The sequence below is a fragment of the Podarcis liolepis genome (assembly GCF_965112155.1).
Source record: "Podarcis liolepis genome assembly, chromosome: 10".
Classification (NCBI taxonomy): Eukaryota; Metazoa; Chordata; class Lepidosauria; order Squamata; family Lacertidae; genus Podarcis; species Podarcis liolepis.
Window position 1 is genome coordinate 7188893 of NC_139562.1, and position 24749 is coordinate 7213641.

The 24749-nt window shown below is 44.8% G+C and overlaps 1 protein-coding gene and 1 long non-coding RNA gene across 2 annotated transcripts in view; one reads left to right on the top strand and one right to left on the bottom strand.

The window, feature by feature from the left end:
• The window catches only part of EXOC4 (exocyst complex component 4), a 369665-nt gene that overhangs the window by 111985 nt on the left and 232931 nt on the right, over nt 1-24749 (bottom strand). The gene's annotated exons all lie outside the window — the stretch shown is intronic.
• On the top strand, nt 5585-6777 carry LOC310687259. Its single transcript, XR_014516341.1, has 3 exons — nt 5585-5711; nt 6163-6188; nt 6566-6777. It is a non-coding gene; the product is annotated as an uncharacterized lncRNA (long non-coding RNA).

Genomic DNA, 24749 nt, shown 5'->3' on the forward strand with positions numbered 1-24749 from the left:
TGGTCACAGGAGACTGGCATATGCTGTGCTATTGAACAGCTTCCTAAAAATTTCTGAGTGCCATATGGAGGGGCTTCACTGTGCCAGCCTCTTAATGCCTATTGTCTTTATGAGTCTGCCAGAAGAACAAGGGAGAGGGTGAGCCTTCAGAACTCTGGCTGACATTTCCACTAAAGGCTTTTCTTAACCTTAGTTGGAGCCAATCGAGGTGTCAATGCTGCATCCAACTGTTTTCGAATCAAGACAGTTCTTTGCTTCCATGACTGATACGGGTGCTATACAGTATTTTACTACTTTAAAAGCTAAATTATATATTATGGTTGCCACAGGGAAATTTTCTTTAAATTGCTTTGTGCAATGGCTATTACCACATTAGCTATTTGCATGAAGGAACTTGTCACATAGACTTCTGTCCACAATATTGCAAAGGAGCAAAAAAGAAAAGATGTGCAATGGCTGAATCAGTTGCTGCATATGAGCAGTTTTCTGTGGAATAATGCTTGCTGCATGGAACAATATAAAGATGCCTCCATATCAGGCACGCAGCTTTGGGATGTTCCTGCTAGGGGTGTCTTTCATAGGCTTCAGCTGGTAAAACCTCTGTATCTGTTCATGGACCAGGACAGCTTGGCCACAGTGGTTTAGGAATTGGTAACTTCCAAGACTGGACTACTGCAATGCACTCTACATGGGACTTCCCTTGTGCTTGTTTCCAGAAAATGCAAAACACTGCCACACTCTGTTAACATATTACACCTGTGCTCAATGAACTGCACTGGCTGTAAGTTCAAGGTGTTACAAATGGTACATAAAGCCCTTTACAGACTGGGACCAGTTGAAGGGATCACCTTACTCCATATGTTCTGATTTGATCACTTCCCTCTGTGCAATCTGTGCACTTCCATTCTGTGTTAGTAAGGGGTTACTCCTTTAAAGTGGCAGCACCTGTACTTTGGAACTCTCTCTCTGCCTTTTTTGATGCCTGCTGAATACTGTTCTGTTTTTGCAGGCCTATCTAGACTCATGATTTGGTTGCATCTGTTGGTTGCACCAACAAATTTCCAAGGCTAGTCATAAGTTCAATGTGGCCTGCCAGGGGAGAGAGGAAAAGAGAGAATAGGTTTCGCTCCATGTATTGGAAACACCTTAGGCATATCAGAATAGGATGCTAGCTCTTCCTCTGAAGCACAGGAAAAATAGCAAAAATGGTTGGGAATTGGGAAACATATGAGCATGACTGATGGCAAAATTGTTTTGGAATTTGAATGGTTTTAAGCCAAAATCCCAATGGTAATGACTTCTTTGCCCTATGACTGTGCAGAAGTGGAGTTCAACTGGAAGAGATTTCTTTGGACTCAATGGTTCTGAATTTTAAACCTGGGAACAAGGTGTGGTGGGGACAGCACAATACCCTGCCTTGCTGCAAGGTACTCTTATCCCCAAGAGCACACAAGCAGCTTGAAAGAGACTGATTAAAGGGAGCCCCACTGACTGGCATGCAAAAGGGAGTCTAGATTAATTGTCAAACTAACACTTCATATATTCATTGTTAATTTTACCAACTGATTTCTTTTCAGGGGGAAAGCCATTGGCAGGGTGGAGGAGAGGAAGAAGGGTGATTCTCCTGTCCTTCAAGTTTCTAGACATGTATTAGAAATGACAGCCTATGATTGCAGTAGACAACATCTAATTAACTGTCATTATAAAACACATGTCAAAGCCTGAGGCCTATGCTGGATCTGCTGTCTAATTTAGCTCCAGAATATTAAAAAGGACCCTTTTTGTTGTGCCAAGCTGGTGAATGAATCTTGTTGTCTTATTAAACAACTTGTTCCTTTTGCACCCCTCCTCCTGCACCCCCTCCTCAAACTCTCTCCCTGCTGCTTGCATGAAGGGGGGGACAGGCGGGTGATGGATATTTAAAACCACATCCATGCCTGCTCCCAACTCTGCTGACTTGGAGGAGGATCAGAGCGCAGATATGACATGAAAGGGGAAGCTGTCTGCAAAACTATTAGATGACTAATGAAACAATTATACCCAAACAGCCACCGCAACCGCTTACGGGGCTTATTTTCGCAGTACTGCACAGCACGGTTAGACCTTACTTCTCCTCTGTTATTAATTAGGAGAAAGGGGACGCTAATCAATCTCTGTCTCTGTTCAAGTGGATGGTAGGACTGGGAACTGCTTCACATTTCAATTACCAATCCATTTCACCCTCTTCCCTTGCTGGATGAGGTCAGCCAGAACGCTGACCAATCCCGCTGCCACCCTGGGAGGTAGCGGTGAGAGGAGGAACCGCAAGTTCCAGAAGAGTCACTCAATTACCCAGCATCCCCTGGGGCTCACTTCCACGGGAAGTGGAAATGAAGTAACTACTAAATGGGACAACCGGTCTCCTGTTTTGCCTCCTGCAGCTGCTCCACTGGAATATACTGTGATGGTGAAACAGGGGTGGAGAAGTAAGCTTTACTGCGATTTTGCAGCCCACAGCTGATCAGCCACAGAGCTTTAAAGCGCTGAGCTGTGCCTGGGAAGTGTGGTACAAAAGGTAGTCAGGATGAGCCCTAACTTTCTGCTGGTTCAGTAGAAGGGAGCCCTGCATCTCCCAAACTGAGAGGAGGTCTAGAAGATGACAAGGCTCTCAAGCTGTTTCCCTTCCTTCCTTCCTTCCTTCCTTCCTTCCTTCCTTCCTTCCTTCCTTCCTTCCTTCCTTCCTTCCCTCCCTCCCTCCCTCCCTCCCTCCCTCCCTCCCTCCCTCCCTCCCTCCATGCTCTTCTTCTTCCTAAAGCCATATCTGCTTTCCCCTTTCACTACTCCCTTTTCAATCTGGAGATTTTCTTCCTTTGCCAGGCAAGTTTAATTGTGCAGCAACAGTTTCTGCTCTTCCAACACAGACCGTAGCATTCCAGCCACCATCTCCAAGCCCCAATTTGCAGTAATCAACACCATGTCACTGGTGTCTCCTCAAACTCGGAGACTGTTCCTGTCTATGCCACACTCACCCTGCTTATGTGTCAATCCCATGCCAAAGGGCCAACAACATATTTCCATTATTCCCTGCAACAGTTTCTACAAAACTTTACCTGGCTTTTCCTTTGAAGAACCTAAGGTTACAGAATTTTCCTTCCCCAATCTCATCCACACAACGATGGGTGGAAGGGCAGGCTGAGAAGGTCCAACAGACCAATGGTCCCCCATTTTTTTTGGTTAAGCAGGGATTTGACCTTCAGTCTCCTTAGTCTAAGTCTTACCCCAGCAGCACCACACTGGGTCTCCTTATACAGCTGGGTGCTGTACAAAACAGAGATGTAACTTAGGGCTTATCCATACTTACCTTTCTTCTGCTCTTTCCAGACATTGTTTGTGCTTTATAGCTCCATGTCTGAGCACCCCCCCTTTTTTTTGCTCCAGAGCTTTCCCTGTAAAGCCCTGCTCTTTAAAGCTCAATCAGAGCAAATGTCACTCCGCTGAAAGTCCAAATTGATGTTTGCTCCAATTGAGCTCCAAAGAGCAGGTTTTTGCAGTGAAAGCTCTAGGGCAAAAAAGAAGAAAAAAGAAAGAAATGCTTGGACATGAAGCTTTCAAGCACAGACCTGGGCCTGGAAAGAGCAGGGAAAGTGGTATGTGTGGATCACCCCTTAGTCCCTATCCAAAGGCTTGCAATCTACAACCAACAGACAAGATGGGAGTGGTGGGAGAGTACTGGGAATGACATAGATGGTGGGTGGAGAAATAGAGGCGTCAGGAGTTGTACACTGCTTAGAGGTTGTAGTACAGTCAAGTGTTGCATACGTTGTGTTAAACACAAAATAAAAATATAGGAGAGTCAAATAGAGGGACAGCAGCTGTGGCAGAGAGACTGAGAGGGGTAGATGCACAGAAGCAAAGAAAAGCTGACAAAGGAGGATGGGGTAATACAAACATAGCAAAGCGAGTATGAGAAAATGCCTTCTCTAAATCACCTGGAAAGGGAGGCATGGCAAGGTGGAAGATCAGCATGAAGGAGCTGAGATAGGAGATGACCAGAATGTCAATAAGGCTCTTAGTATATGTGCAGAAAGGAAAGAATATAACATGGAAGAGGGAAAAGCACCAGGATTTTGTTACCACAAACAACCAACTAGGCATATACCACTTCTAACAATGTTAAAAGAATGGAATTAACACCATCAACAAATCACATGTTTTGAAATATAACAGTCAAAATATTTATGCTTCTTCATATGATTTTAAAATCTGCATTACAATATGAGGTTCCCAAGGTGGAGAAGAAGAATACGATCCACACAGCCATAAAATAACCATAAAATTGACAGCAAAAGGAATAAAATGACAATTTCAAACCACAGCAACGATAAGGAATTGCAACTCTAACTGGGATTGGACAGTTGTGATCCATGTCCGGGTAACCGCCTCTTTAGACTACAGTACTCTAAGGTGCATGGAAAAGCCCTTTTGTTGAGACTCCACAGCATAATAAAAATAACTTTGTGCAAGTGTAGATGCTGCTGCAATACTTTTATATTTAAATGTATTGTTCAGATTATATATTTCCCTATGTTTTATATATGCTGTAAGCCAGAGTGGCTGGGGAAACCCAGCCAGATGGGTGGGGTATAAATAAATCATCATCATCATCATCATCATCATCAAAGGAAAAGTCTGTAATGGGACAACAGGCAGCTATCTTATTTGATTTTCTGAGCAACAAGAGGGATCTAATAATTTCTGTTAGTTCAAACTCTAGGTTTGAAACCCTACATAGTTTAGAGTGAATTTTGCTTACATTAAAGAACAGCAGCACATTATTGGACAAAAATGATATAACCACTCTTTAAGTGCACAAACTCAGTAAATTAACTCGGAAGCATGCCGCTTTTCTGAGAAGAAGTAAACTGCTGATTGTAGTAAGCAAATAATAATTAACACTAGTACATACAGCACTAATTAACAAGGAATTCAATTAAACTACTATGCCAACATAACAAGATGCACGACAAAGTAATTGTGGTTTGTCATGTTGGCATATTCTTATGCTACTTCAAAGTTTGCTTTGTTCTATGGGTCTTGCAATGTGAACTCTGAGGAAACGTTTAAGAAATTGAAAGCAGGCTTAACATGGCACATCCAAAACTCACAAAGACACATACGCTAAAGGAGAAAAAGGAGGAGGAACATATTAATGCAACAACAGCCTGGTGGATCAGGGTTCTAGCCCAGGACATATACTGCCCACGGGGGCTGGATTAAATCAACCGGCGGGCCGAATTAGGCCCCCAAAACAGACTTTGGACATGCCTAAAATAGGTCGTCTTATACATGGGAAGTGCCAGGAGGGGGTGTGGGATTAGTTGAAGCTGCAAACCGGAGGTGATTTGCAGCGTGTTATTGGTGTCTGCTGCAAGGGGTGGTGTTGATTGGGTGTTGCTGCGGCAATTGGACAGGCAATAGGCTGCTTCTGCCAGCTTTGGGACAGACGTTAGGAAGCTCAACAACTCTTGGCAATCTCCTCCCATTTTCTTAATTTTTAGTCCCCCCAAATAGGGGGCGTCTTATACACAGAAAAGTAAAAGTAGTATCCAGAAGCATTACTGCCTCCAACTGTACTAGCCATCATGGCTAGTAGCCATCAATAGCCAAATTTGTTTAATTGCTCTTCTAAAACCATCCAAGTTGGTGGCCATCACTGCCTCCTGGGGGAATAAGTGTTGTAATATGAGAGCTGACCAGCTGCAAACCAGCAGCACATTGTTTACACCACGTGATTCTTATGATGTGAGTGAGCGTGAGACAGGATGTTCTTCGCTCTTCTCAAGGTTGTGTTCTCAGTGTAACTTGAGACCTTCCTGTTGTTGCTGCAAAGGAGGAGTGAGAGAGTTGTACGGAGGTTTCTGAGAGAGCAGACATGTTTTGTACAGTGTGCAGTCCGGGAATAAAGTAGAATGAGTCAGACTACTTTCAGACTGTCTTTTTTCTTCTGCTGAGATGCAAGGGGAAAGGGAGTGTGCATCTCTCAAAAGGGAGGTGTCGCTTATTGTTGATCTCCCTGGACTGACCGAAGACCAGCCAGGGGCAGATCACCGGCAACAGGCCCCAGTGCCTGGGAAGAGGAGTCAGCTTTTCCCGAGGGGGCCATTCGCCAACAAGTGGTAGCAGACACTTTCTTTTATTTGTCGTATATGGTCCAACATTCAGTTTCACTGGATGGCCACAAGTTCTAGTGTTATGAGAGAGGAAGAAAATCCTTTCTCTATTCAAGTTCTCTTTGCCGTTCATAGTTCTATAACTTTTTAAACATTTCATCTCTTACGCCCCTTTTCGCCAAGCTCAAAATCCCCACATGCTGCAACCTTTTCTCAGATGAGAGTCGCTCCATCCCCTTTTGGGGGCCCTTTCCTGACCCTTTCCCAACTTCACAACATCCTTTTTGAGGTGAGGCGACCATAAATGTACACAGTACCCCAAAAGTGGCAGCACCATGGATTTTTTATAATGGCGGTATGATATTGGCAGTTTTATATTCAATTCCTTTCCTAAAGGGGGGAGGGGAGAGACACAGGTTCCTTTATGGAAGGTGGCTTCAGAATACCTTTACGTTTCTCAGGCATGAACAGCAGGTACTTAAGCATGTCATAAATAAACATATTGTACTGTTTCATCTGCGTTCCAGATTAGAGAGAGAGGAAGGGAGAAAGGAAGTTGTCAAGAAATTTAACAAATCAAAATATAAAAAGACAGGCTGTTCTGGTTGTCAGCATTACCACACTGTCTCTTTCATATTGTCTCTTCTCAAAAATAGCAGAGAAGGGAAGAGGTGCCCTAATCTTCAGTCAAACTGGGAGGTGAATGAAATGTGTAAAAAGTGCACTAAAATTTTAAAAAAGGCACTGTGGTTGGAAAGAGGCAGTGACCAGTAAGGAAAAGGAATTGTTAAAAACGAGAAAAGAAGCAGACATCCCGGCTACTTGTTTTTGTTTCATTTGTTCTGATGTAACTGCGCTACTCCAACAAACTATTTTTGTCTTTCCTTGACTAAAACGATGACTCCCCCACAGATGAAATTCTGAAAAATCTGTTGGCTATATTTCATAGTTTTTAAATTAGTGGTACAAGCAAGTGGTACAAGAAAATGGAGCCCTCAAGACTTGTGTCAAAGATGTTTTAAGGTCAACTTCTTAATTAGTAGCACTTAATTAGACAACAGATTGATTTGAGCATCGCCAGAAAACAGACACTTTGCTCAGCCAGTTAAGTGTTGAACGTTCAGAGTGGAGGTGCTGGAATTGTCTCTCCCTCCCCACCCCCAAGAAATGTTGAAGCAAAGAGACTGAATTCCCCCTTTAAACACAAATAATGAGCTGCTTTTGAATATTTCTGTTACTAGCATTTCCTTGTTAAGGACTGGCATACATACTTTGCGTTTGCTTTCTAAAGAAATATCAAAATAATATGAAACAGTAAAACCTTAAAATAAATGGTTCACACAAAACGGTTTTGAAAATGCAGGAGGAAATTCTAAAGTAAAGGGGCCTCCAACAAAACGCTTCTCCTACAAACCTAATTTGGCGTGTGGATGTTAAACTTAAGAGGGTGATCCTACTGGGGTTTGGAGGCAACAATGGGTCATAAGAACTGAGGCAGACTCTAAGGAATGCTGGGTCCCAGATGCTTAGGAATTTATAGGTTAATCAGCACATTGGAATTGTGCCCAGGAGACAATGTGGAACCAGTCCAGGTGCGAGAACCTTGAGCTATGTTTTCCCGGCAATCCATCCCCATCAGGAAGTGGGCTCAGCATCATCCGCCAGCTGAAACATCATTAAGAGTAGCACCCTTTACAATAGCTCACCCTGGCTTTAAACAAAAACCTGAATTTGCAAGTGACCTGGGAAAGCAGGTATGTGCCCCTTGCTTCCCTTCCTCAGGGAGGTGACCAAGAGTTCCTAGGAATGAGAGAGCTCTCCCAGGTTTGTGGACTGGCTAACAGCGAGAGTGAGGGAGGGTCTGGCTGGCAGAAGGAGACACAACACTTGGGGAAGATTAGAAGTCTGTTTGCTGTTATTGTTTAGTCATTTAGTCGTGTCCGACTCTTCGTGACCCCATGGACCAGAACACACCAGGCACCTCTGTCCTCCACTGCCTCCCGCAGTTTGGTCAAACTCATATCGGTAGCTTCGAGAACACCATCCAACCATCTCGTCCTCTGTCGTCCCCTTCTCCTTGTGCCCTCCATCTTTCCCAGCCTCAGGGTCTTTTCCAGGGAGTCTTCTCTTCTCATGAGGTGGCCAAAGTCTTGGAGCCTCAGCTTCACAATCTGTCCTTCCAGTGAGCACTCAGGGCTGATTTCCTTAAGAATGGATAGGTTTGATCTTCTTGCAGTCCATGGGACTCTCAAGAGTCTCCTCCAGCACCATAATTCAAAAGCATCAATTCTTCGGCAATCAGCCTTCTTTATGGTCCAGCTCTCACTTCCATACATCACTACTGGGAAAACCATAGCTTGAACTATATGGACCTTTGTTGGCAAGGTGATGTCTCTACTTTTTAAGATGCTGTCTAGGTTTGTCATTGCTTTTCTCCCAAGAAGCAGGCGTCTTTTAATTTCGTGGCTGCTGTCACCATCTGCAGTGATCATGGAGCCCAAGAAAGTAAAATCTCTCACTGCCTCCATTCCTTCCCCTTCTATTTGCCAGGAGGTGATGGGCCCAGTGGCCATGAGCTTTGTTTTTTTGATGTTGAGCTTCAGACCATATTTTGCGCTCTCCTCTTTCACCCTCAATAAAAGGTTCTTTAATTCCTCCTCACTTTCTGCCATCAGAAGGCTGTTGGGGGTGTGTGAAGAGATGCAACATGGGTTGCATGTGGGGCTGCTCAAGGGGGAGACCTGAGTGCTCAGTGGGATGCAGCCGTGTGGAGCTCCTGGGTCACCTCCACAGGAGAGAAAATGCTGTCTGTGGAGCTAATCTCTCCCGCGCTATCTCGCTGCAATAAGCATTCTAGGGGCTAATTAAATCAATTCATCTGTGCGGTGCTTGGACATCTCTTGAAATGCTTGTTGGGGCTTCTCTTCTAACTCACAGGCTGTCCCCGTGAGCTTTGGAGGTAAACATGTGCCTCCACAGTAGCAGCAAAATGCTAATTTTACTCGTGGAATGCTCAGCAGCCAGCAAAGGCCGAAGCCCCAAAGATGTATTGTTCATGCCGAGCTCTCTGCTCATTTTCAGCCTCAGGCTATGTACCAGCATTGCACAATGAGCTCCCTATGATTATTTGCATTGTTTATTATTTCACGTGTGATATTGCCTGAGGGGCTTTTAGGTGTACAGAGCTTTAATTTTTCTCATCATTTCTTGGCACCAGGTAGGAAAATTGGCTCTTGCATCCTCGCCGCATTTGCAAAGCATTTCACAAGCCGTAGCTATAAATAAACCTCTTTCTAATGTGCCTTCAATGGCAAACTGCCTTTTCTGGAGGCATCTTTGGCACCTCTCTGCAAAGCCATACAGCACCATTATGGCACATCAACAATGCCGGCATAGGAAGTGCTGGTGTAACTATTTTTAATTGAACCATTTACAGTTAGTTGTATCAGGGATGTGCAAAGGTTGCAGGTGGAATTTTGGCCTCAGAGGTGGAGGGGCCATCATCCCTCACTTTTTTCTTAGAGATTATTAACTTCATAGGTGGGACCTTCCAGCCGGAAGACAAGGCCCTTTTCTTAATTCTGTTGGCTGCCTTTACGGCATTGCTAGGGGTGCCCTTTGCTGCAGCTCTTGGAGTTGCACCAAGTGTGTGCAAGGGGGAACCTTCCAGTTGTTCAGCTGCCACGGCTAGAGACATAATGCACCTAGAAGCGATGTCCACCACTACTGGAACCCACAAAATACCTGAGTAAAATGGCAGGTTTTTGTTTTTGTGTTTTTTAAAAAATATTATTATTATTATTATTATTATTATTATTATTATTATTATTATTATTTGGCAATCAAAAGATTTGGGCTAAGGACAGAACCAGCCAACCTAACTGCGCACAAACACTAAAACTGCAAAAGAGGAATAACAGTTAGCACACATCCTTAATCATGGGCTCCTGCTATAAAGAACAGGGGGAGGGGTGTGAACATGACCGCCATGCGGCATGACATAACCCCCCCCCCACCAGAAAAACTGAAAGCCATGCTACTAAGATTTTTCAGTGGGTGGCTGACATGCGGCCTACCACCAGGGCGCCCTCCGCCCTCTCGGGCCTGGAAGGAAAAACAGCAAAAGAGGCTTGTGCCAAGGAGTCAGCCTCTTTTCTTTTGGCCCTGGGCCCACCCCCCGCTGGCCGTCCTCCCTGGCCGAGGGCAGGTCAAAGGCCGGCTCAAGCAGGTGGGTGGCACCCGCCCAGGTGAGCCCCGCTCGGTGCCGCAAACCCCGCCCACCTGTGGGGAAGGGAGGGCGGATATTATCAGCAGATACCCTACCCTGGCCTGAAAGAGCAGGTTTCTGTGACAAATTTATCTGTCTGTCTGTCTGAAGTGTGGCTTCCAGTGGCATAGGGTGTATGGCTGTTAACCAGCAGGTTGATGGTTTGAGCCCACCCAGGGATGGCTGTGGGCAGGATTCCTGAATTGCAGGGGTTGGACTAGGTGACCCACAGCCATCCCAATTCTATGATTCCAAGTTCTAATTCCACAACTCTTCCTCTAAAGTGGCCAATTGCTTCTTGTAAGTAGCCCTCAATTCTGCTTTTCTTTGAGGGTTGAGGAAGCGCATGAATGTTTTTATTCACAGTCACACTGCATTATGGGTTCGTAGTCCTAAGATTGAATAAGCACCTGCATGGTATTGCGCATGCATGTCTTGTGGAATTCCATGAGATAAGGTACAAAGATTTCAAGAGAGGGATACAATTTTTAAAAAAACTTCTCCTGATTAAAGATACAGTGGTACCTCTGGTTGCAAACGGGATCCGTTCCGGAGGCCCGTTCGCAACATGAATAGAATGCAACCCGCAGCAGCACGTCTGCGCACGCGCAGGTTGCGACTCGCCGTTCCTGAGCATGCGCGTGACGTCATTTTGCGCGTCTGCGCACGAGCAAGTGGCGAAAGCGGGAAGTAACCCTTTCCGGTACTTCCGGGTCGCTGTGGGACGCAACCTGAAAAAACTTATCATGAAGCAAACGTAACATGAGGTATGACTGTACTGAAAGTATTCAGTGATCCCTGCAGCAGAACTGGAAAAAATATTATGATGACTTACTAGAAGAATGCTCAAAGGAATAAAAAATCTATTTACCGACATAACAGCTACATCTGATTGGTGTAATGTCTTCCCCTGTCATTGCCTGCCCCCCTTTGAGTCTAAAAGGTAAAAATGAGTTTCTTTCCTATGAAGGTAGTCATCCAACACTGGACAACCTGGGTAACACTTGTGACTTGTACCCCACATTTGGAAGCCTTCTTTAGGATTGTTTATTGCAGATTATTTAGACAGCAATCACACTGTTTCTTTTAAAACTACATTTCTGAGTCTCCTTCATTCATTTATTTTAACTTTAAATTACTTTCCTGCAACTCATTCTCATGGCCATATGTTTTTTTCTCTCTGCCCTTTTCCAACAGATGATGAGCACAGGGCAGTCTTCACAGAAAGTTCACTTTAAGACTTACTGTATCATTGCAAGGACCAATTCATTTAGAAATGTTAAAAAGCTGTGCAGGTAATGTGAGAACCCAACAACAAGCAAACAGGCAATGCTACTCAACCCTCAACCAGGCCTTTGGCTGTTAAACAAACTATGGCCTTTAAAATGTGTGGTTGTGGTTGTTGTTGTTATGTTATGCATTTTTTGTTTTTATGCTGTAAGCCATCAAATAAAGTGTGGTATATAAATTTAATAAATAATGATGATGGTAATTCACACTACAATTATCAGTTCCGGCCACTAAAAATTCAGATCACCTCCAAACATGATAAAATCAAAAACTGTTTTGAAAAAACTGTCCTAGCAACCAGCAAATCAGACCCAGAACATGGTTTCAACCTACAACCTTTGGACGAAGGATAACTTTCCATCCACATTTGAAGTAGCTAGAGTCAAAGAGCTTTGACCACCCCCCAAACATTTACTGATGGGGAAGAACGCCTCATCTTGAGATTCAGGAGAAATAAATAAGGCTAGGGGCTGAGGCTGTTGCAATCCTACAGGTGAGCCAAGAATCCCAGAATTGTTTTTATCAACTGCAGAATTTGTGGTTTTCATGTTCACCAAGGGACGTCAGCTCAAATCCCTTGCTAGGCTGGCTTCGCCCTTCTCAAACTTCAGAAGTGAAAATCACTTTGTAAATTCCTCTTTTGCCTAGAAATCTGATGAGCGGATTTTTAAACCTGGTGTCACAAGAGAATTTCTCCTGCTCTGTGCCTCTGCCAACATTGGGCATCGCTTACAAAATCCTCCCGGTACCTGTCAAACTTCTGAACCACAGAAGCAGCAAGCAGAGTGAGGGGCTGAATGAAAATGGAAAGCCTCAAGCCTAAACCCATTTACTGCTGTTCCTCTCATTTCTCCTCCTCCTCTTCCAAAAAGAGGGGGGAAAGGCAACTGGAGAAAACCTCTGAGCTGCTTAACCACAGCTCTAAAATACCGTTGTGTTCAATGACTGACTTTCAGTATCAAAATCTTTTCCCGGCCCTAATCTAATTCTGGATTTGGGATTTTGCTATCTTTCTCTGAAAGACACTCATCCCAGAAGACTAGCCTCATCTGCACTAAGCCAGGATGTTAGTGCTTGCTTATCCTCTCTCTTGCACAAGGCAAAAACCACTTAATACACAATTTAGCACAAATACGCTTTAAGAAAAACCACCAGAAGGATGCAAGGAATGTGCATCCTTTCTTCTTCTTTTTAAAAGCAAGAATATACTATACAACTGCATTAAGCTGAAAGAGCCGCTTTAGGTTCTATTGTTTTTTAAAGATGCTAACAATACCATCAGCACAGTTAAATAATACTTTAAATAAAGCTAGAGATATTGGTGGTAACACCCCAGTCATACACCAACATACATAATCAGTGCCGGATTTACGTATAAGCTAAACAAGCTATAGTTTAGGGCCCCAATCCCCCCACCATTTCACTATTAATATACTTAATTGTATTTCAGATCAACTTTCAAAAAATACATATTTTGTTATGTGCAAATGGCTTTAGATACCTATTAGGTCCATAAATATATAGCATATATTCAACACAAAAAACAGCAACAATATGTTGATGACAAAGGACAACTGGACATATAAAGGGTCCCATTACCTTCAGTAGCTTAGGGCCTCATCAAACCTAAATCCAGCCCTGTACATTATAACTGAGAAGAATTTGCAGCAAAAATTAGGGGTTCATGCTCTGCAGAGCTCTCAGCTTGTAGGGTTAAACCACAGACCCTAGTTCAAATCCCCACGATGGGGTGAGCTCCCATTGCTCGGTCCCTGCTCCTGCCAACCTAGCAGTTCGAAAGCACGTCAAAGTGCAAGTAGATAAATAGGTACTGCTCCGGTGGGAAGGTAAACAGTGTTTCCGTGTGCTGCTCTGGATCACCAGAAGCGGCTTAGTCATGCTGGCCACATGACCCGGAAGCTGTAAAGCGAGATGAGCGCCACAACCCCAGAGTCGGCCACGACTGGACCTAATGGTCAGGGGTCCCTTTACTTTTACCCCGTTATTTAGCCTGCCAGCAAAAGTCACTAGGTTGGCAAGGTGTTAGGCTCTCTCAGTGGTGGCCCCAGATCTTTGGATCTCCCTCCCAAACTCATCACCTTATTCAAGTCTGTTTTTGCATGAATTATACTGCAATTGGAAAACAAATATTTAGCTGCTCTGGGCATATGTGAGAATTTCACAATTTTAAGTTCCTGTGTTTTAACGTCTTATAAGTCGCCTGTGCGCTGAAGGGCAGGTTTCAAATAAACAGATAAATAACTTGTAAGCCACTCTGGGTTCCTTGGAGGGAGGGTGGGATAAAAATGTAATAATAATAGTCTCCCAATCCAACCTAGCACTTTCGAGAAATCTGGAGAGGAAAAGCTGTAACCTATTATTGGCCTCTTGTTTTATTTTGGTGCTTCCTCCCCCTCCCTGCACCATCATGCCCCAGATATTTAGCTAATTGGAACTGCATATTTCCAGCATAAGTCTTTGGCTGTAATTTGGTGCAGCTGTTTTAGGGCTCTAAGTAGGAATCTGAAATGATTTAATTATAATGCGCAGGCATCAGGAACGGCAAGGCAATTACAAATAACAACCATAGAAATGCTAATAGACAGAGCTTTGTTAGGGAGGAGGAAGACAAGAGACTGTTTCAATGTGAGCAATTACAAGGGCCCGCTGTATGCTGGAAAATGAACTGGCCTTCAAAACATTTTGACGGTTTCATTTGTACATAAAATAAAAGGTCTCCGAAGGGGGCTGCCTGACAAATCGGAACAGTGGTGGCAAAGGAGGCGGGATATCCCTCATGTGAGAAACATGCAAAAGAACAGAGTCACGTTGTGCCATTTGCACATGGAAGTCAGCATGGCTGTACTGTCTGCCACACTCATGTTCAACATGCGCTTTAGTCCTCACTGTGGATCAGGCCTGCTGTGTTTGAAGCTGCAGTTCAGGCAACTCAGTGTCTACCATTAAATATAGATTTAATGCTTATTCTACAGAGTCTGGCTGTGGCTGCTCTGTTGTTACCACTTTAGACATTAGAGCACCCAAGTTACTAAGATGTTGCAAACCTGAATCTCTCCCCTCAAAACAGAGGATATGAAGCACTTTCAAGAATGCTGAAATGTGGAATGCCTTGCAAGGCATCCTGAAAACAAATCATCTTTCCCACAAAACAGAGTACATGAAGTACATTCCCACCTTCACACCACAGCAAAAGATGGATTTTCTTACATATACATTCCAAAATGGACTAAGTGGAAAGTATGAGACCATGACATTAATCACAAAAACCCCACCTCTTTTATTCTAAATGGGAGACATGGGTTAATAGATTTCTAGGCCAACCAGAAAGCTGAATTTGAAGGTTTATTTATACCATTTATTTGCTTATTATCTATGTAGACCATGGCATTGCAAAGTGGAGGAAGAGGTATGTTTTAGAAGCTAATACAGTGGACGCTCGGGTTGCGAACGTGATACGTGCGGGATGCACGTTCGCAACCCGGGTTGCGATTCGGCGCATACGCAAAGCGCGATTTAGCGCTTCTGCACATGCGTGACTGCTGAAACCCGGAAGTAACCTGCTCTGGTATTTCTGGGTTTTGGCAGTCCGCAACCTAAAAAAACGCAACCTGAAGTGGCGGTAACCTGAGGTATGACTGTATACACTCTTTCTCACACTCACACACTTTTATTAAAACCTTTGTGGGTGGGGGAACATTCATTTATTGAATAAATGGAGACCTGAATTTTTCAAAACCATGTTTTCTGACACCTTCCTTGTATCACGGGTTAGCTGCAGGGTTGCTTCTGGAAGTCCTGCTTCTTTCAGTTCCGTAGCTAGTGTTTACATTAATGTGGCCATTAACAAATCAATTAAGCATCTCCCCCTAACATTTTGTCATCAGAATCAAGAGGCGGCAGGCTGTGCCCTGCCATGCAGAGTCTTAGCGCTCACATGACCAGAGGAATCCGCCTGAATTTACTGGCCCACAGAGCCCAGTCTGCTTTCTCTCTGACTGGTAACAACTCTCATGGGTCTCAGGCAAAGAGACGCTTTTCCTAGCACTGCTAGCAGAGATTTGAGATGCCGGGGATGAATTCGGCATGCAGAGCATATCTCTCTCTCTCTCTCTCTCTCTCTCTCTCTCTCTCTCTCTCCCCCCCCCCCCCACTAGAGCTGCAACCAGTTCAGGTTGGACTTGGTATTCCAATTTAAAACTTGGGAGCGAGAATGTATTATTAATAAAACGAAATAATAAAGCCTTGACCGTCTCTCCACAGATGTCTACATTCTGGCAGCCTCGAGTCCCTTTTGCACAACACACTTCTCACTCCCACTTTTAAATTAATTCTGACACTTCCCACGCAGAAGTGCTCGGAAGTGGGAGGGGCGAGTGGGGGTGTGTGTGGAATGGCAGAATATAATAAATAGAGATATTACAAACCTCTTTCCCCTTTAAATCAGTTCCAGTTAAGAGCTATCTACCCTTAGAGCAACATGTTCCATTTCATGGCCCCAAACAGAGTCAGAAAGAGATCGGCGGCTGTCGCTCAGGGAGGGATAATAAAGAGGATAGGCAGTTTGGTCGCTCCCCCACCCCCACCCCATCCTCCCCAACGACTTTGAAATATTGGAGAGAAAATGAAAAGGACCCGGCGCGCTTCTTTTGAATTAGCTCCACTATCAGTCCCTCGGCTTGCAGCTTTGTGTTGCTCTTGCGATGCAACCTGCCTGGGAAATGAGATTTGGGAATACAAGACCCTTTCTGTGAACCCTGGAGTGACAGGTCAATTTCGACAGAGAAGTGAAAAAAACGTGTACGGTAATGAAACATGGCTTTTCTCTGTGTGAACACACACACATATTATATGTTCCAAGACAGACAGCCTTCAAGCGGGGTTGGCACATAAGGAGGGGGAAGATAAAACGTTATCCTGTTAGTGGATGGAGTCGGCGACTGGCAGATAAGACACAGGGACTGCATGAATCCAGCTCATCTGGCGGCCATCTTTTGTTCTGCCCACTCAAAAACAAGAAGCCCTCTCCTTAAACACAAGGTTAAATGATTCCCCCCCCCCCCCATTACACTGGAAACCTTTATCCTTATTTCCACGTAGTTAGGGATGGGCGCTGATTGGACAAGGGGAACATTGGTTGTGGGCAAGAGAGATGGAGAGGAGGAGTGAATGGCTGTTTCCAGGGGGGTCTGTGATGCAACTGCCCCCCAGCAGTGTCTATTACTCTTTCCTACGTACCAGTCCAGAAAGAAGTTGGGTGGGGTGTCACTGAGCGCCCGCATCTCACACACTTTTTCAAGCTGCTCAGTTGGAAATCCGTTGCTCTCACACTGTAGTGTAGGTGGAGATGCGGCTGAATGCTCTGATGACTGAAATCATCATCATCTCATCCCCAGACAGAAAGGTTGAAGTTAGGGAGAAGGCTTAGCTGCTTGTCCTCAACGTGCTTATGGAAGAAGGGCAATTTCATCATAATAGGTTCTTCCTGCTGCCCTGAAGTGGGACAGTGCAGACACAGGTGTACCGCAAAAGGGAGAAGTTACAGAGACAGCTGGAGAAGGAGGATGGAAGGAACAGATCATGTCATGTGAAAGGAGAGTCGATACAGACTGGAAAAGGGTTTGAGATCTAAAGTCCTTTTTGGGGATGCGAAGTCACCTTGTTGATGAGGGCTGCCCTTCCTGTGCAGTTACTGGCTCAAGGAAAGGATAACTGAGCAAGGCACGTTGATAAGGTGAAGCTCCCACAACACTCATTCTTTATTGCTGGGAGAACCTGTCACTCACCATCTCAGACAGGTCCCCCGCAAAGAGATAATGGCATCCTCTTTCAGAGTCATCTAGTGGCAGCTGAAGAGAGACATGAGGCAGAGCAAGATGAGGCAAGAGAGCCTGGCAATGGGATTACAGTCAACTTGCAGGAAAGTTTCACGGCCTTGGAATGAAAAGGTTAAAGGGAGGATGACAGACGATAAGGCATCTGTCAAGAGGTTGAGCTGCCACGACAACAGATTTTGCTAAGCATGAATTTGCATGCCCATTTTTTTGCAAAGAAACTAAGTTCCAGTTTTCAGTCACGTGGGACACATTTTTAAGAATACTGCCTTAGGCACATAGAAAAGATAGGACCTTGTTTGTTCTGGCACCTCCCCAATAAAATCCCCTCCACGGAGAGGCCCAGCAAGTCTGTGCTGTGGGACATTCAGTAAAAAAAGTCCCTTGTTCCACCAGGCCCTGAGAACTGGGAGGCCGCAAAGATGACACCCTACTGCTGACTTTATTGCAGTACTTGGCTTTTATTAGGCTGCTTTGCTATGTTTTAAAGGTTGTTTTTATTGTTGTAGTTATTTAGGGAGGCTTTAACATGCTGAAAGGTGAAATAACAATGAATGAATGAAGCAGGCAAGCAGGCAAGCAATCTCCCTCCCTCAGAAGAATATTTCATGTGATTCACTTGTAAGAAATGAACAGTTACAGCACCTTTAAAATTCTGCTGTTGCAATGGAGTTACCAAGTCTTTAAAGGGTGGTCCTTACCGGTTAACTTATGCACACGATCAAGACAGCAACAGCCCTCTCATGTAGAAAGAAAGCAAAGTCATTTTGTTGAAGCCCATTTTTTTCTAATTCTTGGGGAGACAGCAGACAAGCCACGCAGTTGAAATATAATTCTGCGCTCTCATTCCAGAACAGATTGTTTTTTATCCACAGTTGAAACATGCATACACACCATAAGAAGGGTTTAAACAACTGGGAGGCCATACTCTGCAGATACTGGGGTTGCCCAATGAGGCATTATTGCTGCTCCAAGGCTCTTGACCAGGAGTGGGGAACCTACTGGCCCTCCAGGTGTTGTTGGACTACAATTCCCATCACTCTCAGTCCACAGGTTCCCCATCTCTGCTCTAGACCATCAAGCAGGTACCTTCCATATGTGTCATGAACTGGCACATATTTAAAAGTCTGGCTTCTGCTCCACTAGGGGCTCAGAAAATGAGTTCTAAGATGCATTATCTATAACACAGTGTCCTAGGTTTCCCATCAAACTGGCGGGCTGACAATCTTGCACATAATCTGAGCCAATCTTCTCAGCAGGAAAACTAAATAATGTTTGATGTTTTACTGTGGTTTTATAATTTGTTGGAAGCTGCCCAGAGCGGCTGGGGCAACCCAGTCAGATGGGCGGAATATAAATAATATCTTCTTCTTCTTCTTAGAATCCCTTTAAGGTATCTAGTGCCCAAAAAGAAGGCTAAGTAGAAAAGGAGGAGTCCAGAAGCTGAGGCTTAAAAGGTCTCAGTTCACTTCCAACCCTTGTCAGAGGAAGTTGCTTCCTCAGAAGCTCTCCACAGATTTGTGGCAACTGACCAGCCTTGCTTTGAGGGTTCCTCCATGGAACTTGAACAGGTTAACAACCTTCAGAAACATGGCACTCCCTTGGCAGGTAAATGGAATTGGATCATTGGGGCTAAGACATCTGAAAACCATTAAGGTCAAAGAGGAGGCCAAACAGGTAACAAAGAACAGCACAGCTGCAAACCAGTGCAGCCTAAATCAAGCCTATTGTTTCCTTGCCATCCTGTGCAGCCCCCATTTAATGTGCCAAAAACAAAAAGACACTGATTTTACTTCCTGCTTTTCTTTGTGGAAACATTGACATGTCCTCAGTCAAACATTATCCACTCCTTCAATCAGGCCGCATTTTTCTCAAGGCTCAGGCGGGGCGGTGGAGGGAGGAGGCAGGAAGTTAAAAGTAATTATTGAAAACTCATAAGCCACAGCTTTAGCCTAATTACCCCAACTCTCTTTTTTAATTTTTGTATTGATTGCCTCCAGCGAACGTACAATTATTGACTGAACTCGTGCAGCCTGCCAGTATGGCGATAAGAACAGCAGCCAATGAGAAACAAAATGAAATTAAATGACCCATAAAACTGGGCTACCCCTCTGCAAAGTTAAAATAAACTGCATAAAACATCACCATGGGACTGAGTTTTCACAGATGGCGTGTCACGGCCTCCATCTGGCTGCATGCGGCGCTGCTTTCGGAAGACCCCCTATTGCCACAGCAGCCTCACCACTAGGGGGCAAACTTTCATGAATGTGCTAAGAAATAGAGCATAGAATGTTTAAATTCCCCTCTCTCGCATACACACACGAAATCCCAACATCTCTCCGCACATAAGAAAAATACATGTGAGGGACCGATCTAGAACCACCTCCCAGGCACGCTAGTTATTTATGTGCAGCGATATTCTCCCCCTCATCAAATTACAGAGTGCAAACACAGCAAAAGGCTGCCATTCTGCAAAGCACTGTGCACATCAATGGTACACTACAAATGCCACCATGTAAGGAACCATTCAAATGTTCACCCACCACCTAAAATCTTAAACGAGCTGCCATATACCAAGCCAGACAGCCGGTCAGTCAAGCTTAGTACTATCTACTCTGTGTGGCAATGGCTCCATCAGATCTCAAGTAAATATATTTTCCATTACTGAGACCCTTTTGCCTGGTGATGCCAGGAATTGCACCAGAGACCTTCAGCATGCAAAGAACTTGGTCTTCTGCTGAGTTATGACCCCACCCCCTGGTATAACCTAGCGACAGATGCTTGAAAGGAGGTGAACTTCTGCACCTTATTTATATATGACTAGATAAAGGAAGAATGATCACTGCAGATGGTGACAGAAGCCACGAAATTAAAAGACGCCTGCTTCATGGGAGAAAAGCAATGACAAACCTAGACAGCATCTTAAAAAGTAGAGACATCACCTTGCCAACAAAGGTCCGTATAGTTAAAGCTCTGGTTTTCCCAGTAGTGATTTATGGAAGTGAGAGCTGGACCATAAAGAAGGCTGATCGCTGAAGAATTGATGCTTTTGAATTATGGTGCTGGAGGAGACCCTTGAGAGTCCCATGGACTGCAAGAAGATCAAGAGGACGAGATGGTTGGATAGTGTTCTCGAAGATACCAGCATGAGTTTGACCAAACTGCGGGAGGCAGTGGAAGACAGAAGTGCCTGGCGTGCTCTGGTCCAGGGGGTCACGAAGAGTTGGACACGACTAAACGAACAAACAACAAAGGAAGAATAGCTGGCCTACACCCACAGACATCAACTGCTAGGTATGGGAAGAGATTGTGGAATGTGGAAATATTGTTATTTCTGGTCCGCAGGGAAAAACTGAGGGACATCTGGGGAATGTGTCCCACTGATCTGTTTCCGCTTTGCTACAACAGCCCTCGGGGTCTCAGGTGCACCCAAGGCCACTTCACCCACCTTTCATGCTAATACCCCACTTGTCATATATAAGCAGGGTCAACACTTGCTGTCGGTGCGCAAGCAAAAAAACGCCTGCCGCATTATTCTCAGGTAAGTGAGCTCCAAAAGATCCCATTTAAATTCTGCCACTTCTTGTTTAAGTAAAATGAAGCTGGCATTTATGAAGCACAGTCCTCCCATCTTGCTTAATGTGCTAATGATTGTAGGAGATGAAAACTCATTTCAAACTGTTCCACCACCTCCCCACCCCCCCTGCCCCGTAAAAGCGTACAAGAAAATTTATTCAATAATATCCCAAGCCAAGCCACTGGACAGGGAGCAAGGTACTCTGGTGTCACGCTGACACTCTCTTACAACCTAAAATAAACAAATTCACCCACTGATTCCAGCCTGATTTGCCAAAGGTGCTCTTCTCCAGAGCTTGGTAAATGGTTTGGATAAAAATCCATATATTGAACCCAGTAGATGCAAAAATATAGCATCAGCCATGACAGAATGTCGATGGCGGGGGCTTGTACAACCACCTTCATCATTTTTGTTTTGTTTTCATTTTCAGGGTGGCTCACTTTAGCAATTTCTGAGATCAGGTGAAACTGCATTTCAACAGCTCACTCCATTGTACTGCAGCTGTATTTAAGGGCTAAAATGGAGAATCAAACTAATCTAATCTTGCACTGTGTTCCCCACGAGCAACTGGTGTCTATTGCCTCAGATGAAGCATGGAAGAATGGGGACAGGTTTCTCACTGCTATGCATTCCCCCCCCCCCCCCCGTGAAAGGAGGAAGCTGCAGCGACTAGCAAACTGGGCACAGCCATGACCACACTGCCATTATGATACTTTGCATTTAAATGTGGGGTGTGACATAACTAATAAATAAAACAGGAATACCTGATAAGGCAGGCTGGACTTAAATGTCATGCAAACAGCCTGAGAAACGAGATGCCATCAAAGTTCCTAGCTAACACCCACAGACATGGTCTGCATGTCACCATCCTTCATCCTAATTCTCATCTCTAAGCTGGGTCCCCTACAATTTACAAAGAAGAATGTAGTTGGAAGGGACACTCAAAGGGTCATCTAATACAGACCTTTGCAATGCAGGAATCACAACTAAAGCACCTGAATTCAACCAACGTCAATCACTTCTGCCCCGGTTGTGCCCACTGCTTCCAGCATATGGCTCCAGAAGGGTTTGGATTTGGATTTGATATCCCACTTTATCACTACCCTAAGGAGTCTCAAAGCGGCTCACAATCTCCTTTCCCTTCCTCCCCCACAACACACACACTGTGAGGTGAGTGAGGCTGTGAGATTTCAGAGAAGTGTGACTGACCCAAGGTCACCCAGCAGCTGCATGTGGAGGAGCGGGGAAGCGAACCCAGTTCACCATATTACGAGTCCACCGCTCTGAACCACTACACCACGCTGGCCCTCATGCTGTGGGGAAGAAGTATCCCACCCCTGTCTGAATGGGAGATGCCAGCAGGGATTGAAGTGGCAACCCTCTGCATCTGCATGAAAAGCAAGCATTCTCTACCCACTGAGCCACAGCCTGTTGCCTTCCCTTCAACACATCCCTGGCCCCGCTCAACCCCCTTTCCTCTGCTGCTGCTCTCTTCATTACCAGTCAGGATGGACATGTCCTTGTCCAGGTCTATTTTTCGAGAAAAAGAGGCGTTGGAACTCACCATGAATGCCTCACTTGTTCTCTTATAATGGCAATGGTGCCCACTTGAAAGGTGCCAGAATTGAGTTCCAGCGAGTCCCACCTGCCACCTCCCCGCTTTGCCCTCCAGGTCACATCTGCCCTCTTGCACAAGCAACAAATCCCCCATGCAGCCGGCTGGCCTGCCTCCTCTCCTAAAGGTAAAGGGACCCCTGAGCATTAGGTCCAGCCGTGGCCAACTCTGGGGTTGCGGAGCTCATCTTGCTTTATTGGCCGAGGGAGCCGGCGTGCAGCTTCTGGGTCATGTGGCGAGCATGACTAAGCCACTTCTGGTGAACCAGAGCAGTGCATGGAAATGCAGTTTATCTTCCTGCCGGAGCGGTACCTATTTATCTACTTGAACTTTGACGTGCTTTCGAACTGCTAGGTTGGCAGGAGCAGGGACTGAGCAACGGGAGCTCACACCGTCGCGGGGATTCGAACCTCCGACCTTCTGATCAGCAAGCCCTAGGCTCTGTGGTTTAACCCACAGCGCCATGTGCCTCCTCTCCTACTTTCTGCCAATTCAAAGCCTGTAACCATCAAATAAATAAACAAAAACAAAAACCCACCAGATCTCTCGTTTGGACCCCGAGCTGATGATCAGCAGCGTAAGCATCATTTTCAGCCACCTCCCTGCTGCCCCAGTAAGCAAGGTGGTGTCCTGGGAGGCCCCAACATTGTGAGCTGCAGAGATCTGGCCCTGACATTGGCAGAGCCCAGCCTGCAATTCAAGAGACATTAACACCCCAGATTTGCCATGACCAGGCGGTGGAGGGTGAGGAGATCTGAATTGTGGTCTTGCCTTTCTAGCTTGCCAGTACAGTGCAGGGCCGTAATAAGAACCAAAAATCTACCGTATTTTTTGCTCTATAAGATGCACCAGACAACAAGACGCACCTAGTTTATGGAGGAGGAAAACAAGAAAAAAAATATTCTGAATCTCAGAAGCCAGAACAGCAAGAGGGATCGCTGCGCAGTGAAAGCAGCAATCCCTCTTGCTGTTCTGGCTTCTGGGATAGCTGTGCAGCCTGCATTCGCTCCATAAGACGCACACACGTTTCCCCTTACTTTCTAGGAGGGAAAAAGTGAGTCTTATAGAGCAAAAAATATGGTACTATCAGAGTAATTCCAGTATTTGGTATTAATTTAATAATAACCATTTCAAATAATGAATTTTATGCTAATTTCCCCATTCTGAATATTAAATTCCAGCTGCAAAATTGGGTTTTTATAGTTGCCGAATAAAACCTCTAATACGAACCTATACATAAGGGTATTTGCTATATATAAATTACACTAGGAACCCAGAGGGAAAACAATCTTTAAAAAGCTCAATATTAATACTTTCTTTCCGGTTTTTATTAAGTGGCTTTTAATGGACTGCTCCAAAACCCTTTCTTGGTGCAATTAGAAGGTTTAATGAGCTATCCCAACCACTGTTATTGGAAAGTCAACAATACAGGAGCCGACAATAGGCAGTTTTAATTGAAAGTAGGGTTCCACGTATTTTGTTGGGATTTTTAATTCCACTCAGAAGCAAGAGCACATTTCTATCACCTGGGGGAAGCCTTGTCACTCTTGTGACTTAAAACAACATTTCTGTCAAAAAAATAGCTTCCTCCTTGAGCACTTTGCACTTCAGTTTAGGGGAGGACCTTCAGCTCAGTGGAAGACCTATATATTTTGCATGTAGAATATCTCAGGTTCAATCTATGGCATGATTAATTGCGAAGGAACACAACTTTCAGACGTTTCATTTTTGGTTGTAGAATTTGGGGTGCAAAATGGTTGATTTCAGAGGCTGTCTTGCACAGAGGAAAGTGGTGTATAGGAGGATAAAAAGGTCACTGGAGAAAGGTTTGCACAGGAAGGTCAAAAGTTCACCCTAGGAACCTGGCAATGATGGAGAGACAGGATATGAAGGCATGAGGCAACTGATCTTCTGATTGGCTAAAAGGTTTGGGGAGGGGAGTGAAAATATTGTGTATGTAGTCCAGCTGGAAATAGGGCAGCTAGAGGTGGAGAAATGA